Source organism: Balaenoptera borealis (assembly GCF_965194805.1).
Source record: "Balaenoptera borealis genome assembly, chromosome: 2".
In the NCBI taxonomy this organism is placed as follows: domain Eukaryota; kingdom Metazoa; phylum Chordata; class Mammalia; order Artiodactyla; family Balaenopteridae; genus Balaenoptera; species Balaenoptera borealis.
The window spans coordinates 72,263,522-72,272,002 of record NC_138867.1 but is presented as its reverse complement, the minus strand read 5'-3'; the positions used below and the strand labels follow the sequence as shown (position 1 = coordinate 72,272,002).

Sequence of the window (8,481 nt, the reverse complement as noted above, 5' to 3'; positions counted from 1 at the left end):
TGTTTGAAGAATCAATGGATGAATGAATGAAGCCCTAGAATTCTGCGTATTTCATTAATGGCTCCAGGACCCTATAGTTGACCCAGTCCTTGTAATGGTCTCTTTATTGACTGGCTACCAACCCTAGGGTGCTCAGTACTAGCAGTGACCTCGGTCAGTCTTGAATCCTTGAATCCACAGAAGATTGTGTTTATTCAAGTCTGGACCATACTGACTTTGGCACCTAGTCAGCTTGGCCATTTCTCAACACTCTGAAGACCTTTCCCAATAAAGTTGTGGCATTTTCTTCCATTGCAAAATTCATGAGAGCCATAACACCAGCCACATGGAATATCTACCATTAACTTACGAACACGATTACAAAAGGAATATATTTTCTTTGTATAGTCATTATATTGAGATAGATGATAATTCTGCTCATATCTTTTCTCTCTTATTTTCCAATTCTTTGACGTACTCTACTTTCTGAATCATTTTCTTAACTTTACCTTTTTACTTTTCTGTTGAATTTTTAATTAACACTGTATTTTTCATATTCAAAAGTTATTTCTTTTATTTCTTTTTCATAACGTTCTGTTCTTGCTTCTTGGACACAATTTTTTTCTCATATATCTGAAGATACTGACTATAATAATTTTGAATTATTTTTCTCTGTCCTTTCGGTCACTATCTTTCCCTCTGTCTTTAGATTTTCTGTCTCTGTCTTTCACATGGAAGACTTTGCTTATGTGTCTGGTGGTCCTTAGTTGCCTAGTCATATTTTAAACATAGAACATTATAAAGCTGAGGGAAAACTCTGCATGTACAGTGAGAGCTTACTGATGACTAGACTTCACTGTAGGACTAAACCAGCATTTTCTTGGGAGAACCCAAATTTCAGTTTGTATAGGTCTTTTCTTGGGGACCATGCAATTTCTCTAGAGACTTCTCTTGAAGTCTCCTACCTAGGAAAGCATGTTTCTGGTTGCAAGCATTTTGAGAGCAGAGCCAGAGAAGGGGATAGAAGTTTTACAATTTAGTATGAAACTTTGATTTATTTCAGTCCTGTGTGTTAGCCTCAGTCTCTGCTATGCCTGGGATCCTTGAAACCAGAGCCAGTATAGTTCATTTGCTTTGGAGAATAACCCCCTCTCTCCTGCTGGGGAGAGAGTGAAAGTAGTGTGTGTGTGTGTGTGTGTGTGTGTGTGTGTGTGTGTGTGTGTAGGGAGGCAGGAGATCTGGGAGTTCACCCTGTCTGTATTCAAGCTTTCCACCCCTCTAGTTTCCAGCCCTGCACTCCACCCTCCCTTCTGCATTCAGTCTCTCAGGGCTTTTGGGCACACTCCTGGCTCCGTTCCTCTGATCTGTTTATACTTCTCTATCTGCTTTTCTTCCAAATAGTTATTGAAATCCCATGTTCACTATTTTTTTCTTTCTCATTTTCTTTTCTTAGAGGCAAATACCTTTGCTATTCTTTTACTATCATTTTGGCAGAGGTTGTGAAAGGAGAAGAGATAAGTGCATGTAATTAGTTCACCATTTTTTAACGAAGAGCCCTTTTGGTTTTTTCTCCACAAGCGTCAAGACAGTCAGAACTTTTCACAAGAGCCCTTGATCCTTAAATTCCTTTGCCTCCACCATTTTGCAAAGTAGAAAAACAAATTTACTCTTTGACCTAGTAACATGGATGAAAAATCTACATAAATAATTGTCCATGATAAAGGGCTTTCCTCTTCAGCTGTTTAATAGTACACCCTATGCACACCCACCACAATATTATTTTACGATTACATAGTTTAAGATTATCAAATAGGTTAAAAGTGCTATTAGCCTCTGAATAAATGTCATACTGTTTTGCACTATTTTTTTTTTTAATGGACCACAAAAAGGTAAAGATAGAAAAGAATTCTGTAAGTAATTTAATTTTTTTCTCCCAATCTTTTCCAATCTCTCTGGAACCATTTAAAACAATTAGTATTTCAAGATCTCAAATTTCAGCATTTCATATATATATATTATAGTATATATATAATTTTCATTTAATAATGTAATAATATAATTAATAATTATATATTAGCATAATATACAGTTATAATTATTAATTGTTACTATATTAATTATAATTATTAATAAATAATAATCTCTTTGCTTATCATCTTGCTTTGTACCCAAGGTTAAAGCACTGCATGTAAGTAAATGTTGATTGCTCAGTACTTGCTTTGTTATAGAAAGGTATTTCAGTAGAATGTTTAGAAATATTCCTGATGTATATGTAAATTTAGACTATTTTCTGATCACAACTGCCAGACTGACACCCTTTCAAAGTCAGTAACTTACCTATAAATACAAATTTCCCAGTAGAAGCAGTCTCACAGTTTTCAGTAATTTATCATTATTAATATCATTGCAAAATATTTTTAGAACATATTCTAGAGCATAAGCAAGTTTTCATCTTAGGGAAATTATAATTTGAAGTATGATAAGACAAATAAACATAAAACAATATAAATAATTGCTAGGATGAGGAACAAATATTCTCCCAAAAAAAACCAATTAAAGATGTGAAAAGGGGTTGACCCAGCTGGTAGGCACTCCTCTCACAGATGAGAGCATCACTGGAGAAAATACCAAGGATGAAAAGCTGAATATCTCCCGTTTCAATAGTTGATCATTTTCCCCACCCTTTGTCTGACCCAGAAAAGCAAATTAAAGCAGGCAGGAAATGAAAAGGTGTGGGTTCTAATAGTGGGCCTGCTTTACTTGGGCAAAGCACCTAGGTAAACTATCACTCATTTTTCTCCATCTCTAAAGTAAGTTTATCACTTTCTTTATCACTTTTAGCACACCAGTAACAGCGAATAGTGTTACATGAGTCAGGTAAAAGAAAACCTTAGCCAAAACAAAATGAAAATATTTTGAGATTAAAAAAAAAAAAAATAGGCTTTTCATTTCAAATAAACCTAAGGCACTACAAAAGGACCAGATAACATTATCAGCATCCAGCTGGAGCACCCGTTGTTCTAGAGTCTGAATTGAGCATATCCAGAAGGTCCCCAGGCTCTTAGTTCAAGCTGCTTCAGATTTAACAACAAATAAGAGCTTCAGATTTCAAGATGCTAAAGAAAGTGTGTTCTAATAAATGACTGATTATAAGATTGGGAAAAGAAAAAGTTTGTTCTGATTAGTAACTATTTTCACTCTTTTATTTCTATCGTAGAATGCTGGTTGTTTATAATATTTTACCTAAAGTTTTGCTTCCAAAGTTGTGTCAAAGACCAAAAACATAGGATCATATGAGTATGTAAAAGGAAACAAACCAAAGGGTGACAAAGAGTAAAAATACAGTCAGCCATTGTGAAAGGCAGTGTCTCATCTCTAGATTAATAATGTCATGAGTTTAGGACTTTAGGGGCAAGATAAATAAATTTTGAGACTCCATTCCAGAATATATAGACACAGTTACACTGAAGTACAGAACTCAAAGATTCTCAATCTTTTTCTCCTCAAAGTATTAGGCAACTACCTGACCGCAGATCCGCTCCCCTGCCCCACTCACGGAGACACACACAAAGGAACACTTGGAAACAGAGCAGGGCTGCCTTCATCCCATAAAGATGATGGCAGTTTTCCCAAGAATGGCACTTAGGGTTAGAAAAACCAATGATGAAGAATGCCTTAAAAAGAAAATCCACAAAGAGATATCTGACCCTCACCTCAGCTGTGGGCGCTAGAGAGAAGAGAAACAAAGATCTAGTTATTCAGACAACATTAAAACAAACACATGTACAACACTGATAAGCGTTTTGCTTGAAGAGAGAAAAGAACAGGAAGGGCTGAAAGTCTCCACACAGACCAATCTGTTTGATGAAAACATATTTCGTTTTTTCTTCTGGTCTCCTCTATAAGACAGTGTACAAAGTGCTCATTTATATATTCTTTGTTTTCATCCCAAAGCTGGAAGATCAAAGAGTTAATAAAACCTCCTTGCTATAGAAGGTCATTACAAAACTAAATGCAGCAATTCAAAGTGGAAAATAGAATGAATGCCAAGGAGATGTTTAGAGAAGTAACATTCTAGATGTATTCTTTGAAGAACATTTGCAGACTCGTTTGATTGCTTTAAAGCACGCAGGGCACAATGCGCGCTGCGCGGAGCTAGCATTGGCTGGCGGTTGCGTGCTTCGGCACCCCGGCCAGGCCACTTGGAATCACAAGCGTATTTGATCGGGAATTACCTAATATGGTGGAAACATTCATGAGTATTTTACACAGCAGAATGGTATTAAAAAACTTCCGTGTTTTTTCCCTTAAGCCTAATTAAATGTCCAAACATAAGACATGAATCTAATCATTTGAAAAGTAATTCGAAGCACTATTTTTCCAAGAACTGAGTTGGATGCCAAGATAAGAGATTAGCTTGATGTTTTCCATTCACTATTGAGATCCTTCTTCTTTTTCTTTATTTCTTCTTTTTTGTCCTTCTTTAGTTCTGACATGCTTAGAATGGGAGGAAATACAGAATAATAGAGAGGTAGGCTTGAAAATTGTCAGTATTGCCATATTGATTTATTCAAAAGAGACAGGCTGGTACACTGGCTTTGCATTTCAGTGTGACATGTCAGAATTTGCCATTCACTGTAGCCCTTGAATCTCAGCATTAGGACCCATTAGGTTTCTTCCTAAAAAAGAAGAGCAGAACCGTCTAGAACATCAGAAATGACCATCCTGCTTGTGGAGCCATGGCTATGTGGCAACATGCAGGCTGATGACTGAGGTTATTTAGAGTCTCTGACTGAGGTATAATCAAACAATTATTTTTTCACTATTTAAAAACTTGGCAGATACAGGTTGTTTTCATTTTGAGGAAGAGGGAGGTCTTTCCCAAGATAATTTGGGGGTGGATTGGAAAACTGGCAAAGCTAGGTGTTCAGATAATGATTCCACTCAGAAGAGGAGTATAATTAAATAACAACATAGGAACATAAAGATATGAGATTAAGTTTAAGCAATGAAACTTTTTAATTATTTGGGGCAAATAATTGACCTATTCTATCATAAAATGAAACTGTTTGGAAGTACCGTTGGATGTTGTGCTGATGCCAATAGTATTTTATTTTTCTTTTTGCATCAGTGGTGCATGTCACCTTCCTGCAAGGCAACCAGTTTGCAGATCTGGCCAGAGGGAAAATTACTGAACAACAAAATGAAAAGGAGGCGTAAGTCAGCCCAGATCTCTGAACCCTAGGAAAGGCAACTTCCCTCCCGCTCATGAAAGAGGACGATTGTGCTCAGTACCACTTATCCGGTGCCAACAATCTGGTAAGCCCTCTATTCAGCACTACACCAAGGCTACAGCAAGGTGACCTGGAATTTGGGGCCGAGGTCAGGGAAAGGTCACTGCCTGAAAAATGGAACTAGTCAAATGGAAAGAATCCTAGGAATGGGTGAGGTTAGTTACCCACAAAAGTAGCCCAATCCAAGAAATGGCATAGAAAACTATTTTTTATGACTCCAAAGTTCTAATTCTTTTAAATAATCTTGCTGCCCCTTGCAAGCTGGTGCTAGGATGCTCTGAAACATGGTCATAGGAATCAGCATTTTGTCACTAAAATTCCTACAGATTTCTTCAACTCTTCAGGTTCCCCAATTCTCTCCTCCCTTTCTTTCCCTTATTTCTGCCACCACCCCAACTTTAAAACTAAAAACCAGACACCATCACCCTGTTATCTGAAACTCTCTCTGCAAGCTGGTCACTTTTCCCTTCCCCAACATCTTCCTGGTGCCTCCCTGCAAAGGCAGAATGTCAAATACACTGATATGTACTTGATAACGTTAGGGGGTCACGGTATGCCATGAGTGCCCATTTGAAATAAACCCTTTCAAGGTTAAAGGAACCTTAATGCTTGGAATATTTGTTTGTCCTTTCATCGCTTTTCTTATCTCTTGTGATGCATATGAGTGCTTACAAGGTGCCTTTTAGGCTCAGGGTTACTTATTTTAAGCCTTCCGAATTAAAAAGCAAAAAAACAAGACAAAAAAACCCAAAGATATTTCTTCCCCTGGATGGCAATGTGAAAACATTTCACAAATAAATCCACAGATAAAACTATATCACTTTAAATGTGAAAAGACTAGTACTTTGAAAGGAGTACTTTGAAAAGGATTTTTATTTTAAATAGGTAGCCAGAGCTGGTATGTGCAACTGAAATGTTTACTATTCATCTGGTTTCTTTTTCTAAGAAACCCCAAAATCATAAAGTTAGAAAGTATTCAATTACTTCTCTTCAATGTGTAAAAGGACAGAGAGGGAGATTTCAAGTTCTTTTTGTTTTATATTTGTTGTCAAGAATTCATATAAGAAAGTCAATTTTATATAAAATAATTTCACAAAATTACTTTTAAGAGAGTCAGTTTCCATAGATCAATTTCAGTAGGTCATATAATTCTTTTAATATGAGCTCCTTACTTTTATTAGTGTGTTATAAATTATTTATCTTGGAAAAATACATTAAAAACAGAATTAGAATGTCTTTGGTTTATATAGCTCACAGCATTAAGTTAAAATAGTATAATACATGTTATACAGAGAGAAATGTAAATGTGGCCTAAAAGAACATTTTGAGTCAGTTTCACATTAAACATTGAATAGAAAAGTTGACTTATCTTAAAATAAAGCAAGTCACTACATCACTCTGCTACAGGCAAACGTTTTGTTTGTAAATAAAGGTGAACTGACAGTGCTTGAAAGTGTAGTTCATCAAAATCACAACAAGAAACCAAATATTATGAACATGTAAAATTCCATGTTTATTTAATATCCATTACATAACTGGTTCATTGAAACCAGACTTTGTAAAGACAAATAACATTTCTGATGAACATGAACAATATCATATAGTTGAAATTCATCCTGTATTTTCACATGCATAAAGATGTCATGATGCAAGAGTTTCAACAATAAAGACCTTGCCGTGAATTGGCATGGCATCTCTCAGCGCTTCAAGGCAGCACCAGCCCCATCAGCTTGAGAGGAGAGCTTAGCAGCTTTTCATTCATCAAGGGGTTCAGTGGTCAGCATGTCCGCACTCAGCTGTCGTGGAACCTTCCCCCAATATCTGAGTTGGTGTCCAGTGTGGTCTGTGTCATGGGTACCTTCTCAGAGGACACATCCAGAGCTTAGGAAGGGTATTCCTAGGACAGAAAAATAACAAACAAAGCAAGAAACTAAAGGGAATATGCAGTTAATGTAAAAAGGCTCACTTTAGTCAAGGAGAAGTATGGTATGCTTTACAATATCAATGATTGTATTTTTATAGTTGCTCATATTTATTAACATTTACTATGTGCCAGGCATGATGTTAAGCACTTTTTTTCATTCACCATCTTATAAAATACTTTGAAATAAGCACTATAAGGGTACTTTAAAATAAGCATTATAATTATCTCTGTTTTTTAAATAGGCAGATGAGCTTGACAGAGGTCAAGAAACATGAATGTGATTCACGGTATGTAGTAGAACCAGAATGCCCTTTGTGGTATTAAACACAGTCCAGGGAAGGCCAGTTAGCTTCCTGTGCCCAACATTGTGGGTGAGCTGATAGCTTCCTCAAAGCCTTTCGTAGCCCTTTTCTGCCTTGCTTTTCTTTACTATGGAGGCTGGAAAACTAAAATTCTTGATATTCTAAAAAGACCTCTTTCTGTCTCTCTGATTATATTTCTCTTTTTCTTCCAATTTAAATAATTCAAACCACAACACAGCTTTCCTTGCTCCTAGGAGTAACCATGTGATAGACTTCAACCAAGGAGAAGGTGAAATTGGTAGCTGGGGCTTCCCAGAATTTTTTTTTTTTAAAGAGACAGACTTGGTTGTACAGCAGGTCTCTAGTTATGAGGGTAAATCTCATGTTAAGTGTTCTAACAGGAAGGAAGGAAGGAAAAAAGAGAGAGAGAGAGAGGAAGAAAGGGAGGAAGGGAGAAAGAAAAAACAAAAGAAGAGAAAAAGAAAAAAAAAAAGAAAGAGACATACTCCTGGTCTCTTTGCCCCTCCATCCTTCTTCTTTATCTATCCTGGGTTATCCATCTTCATATTTGTTAATACATAAGGGGAAAAAAATCCTTTCTGCTAAGCCATGTTAATTTGGTACTTGTGGCTGACTATACTGATTACCTAAAACTACTTTTTAAAGTTTTGTGACTTATTGAGGGGGTGGGAGCAATAATCACTAGTATTTGTTAAATAAAAGGATAAACGATTGAGTCATATATCTTAATTGTGGTGTATTCTATACCATATTTATACAATTAAATTAATGTTGGGTGACTTTCATATGAATGCTAAACAGTAGCACATCTGAAATAGCTATCAGTTCTTCTTGCTGTAAGTACGCAGGTTAAAAAAATAAGATAAGCCCTCCTGGGTTATGTGCACAGAAAGATGACTATAGACTTGATCAGAGGGCTCCAAAATCCAGAATTGAACTCATTATCAGGCCCAACAGAGAA

The 8,481-nt window shown here is 36.3% G+C and overlaps 1 long non-coding RNA gene across 1 annotated transcript in view; it reads right to left on the bottom strand.

The window, feature by feature from the left end:
- Positions 1 to 1,182: 1,182 nt before the first annotated feature.
- Positions 1,183 to 8,481, bottom strand: part of LOC309622545 — a 54,416-nt gene continuing 47,117 nt past the window's right edge. Inside the window, exon 4 of the long non-coding RNA XR_014240958.1 lies at positions 1,183 to 7,170. This is a non-coding gene — a long non-coding RNA (uncharacterized lncRNA). The remainder of the gene's footprint in view (positions 7,171 to 8,481) is intronic.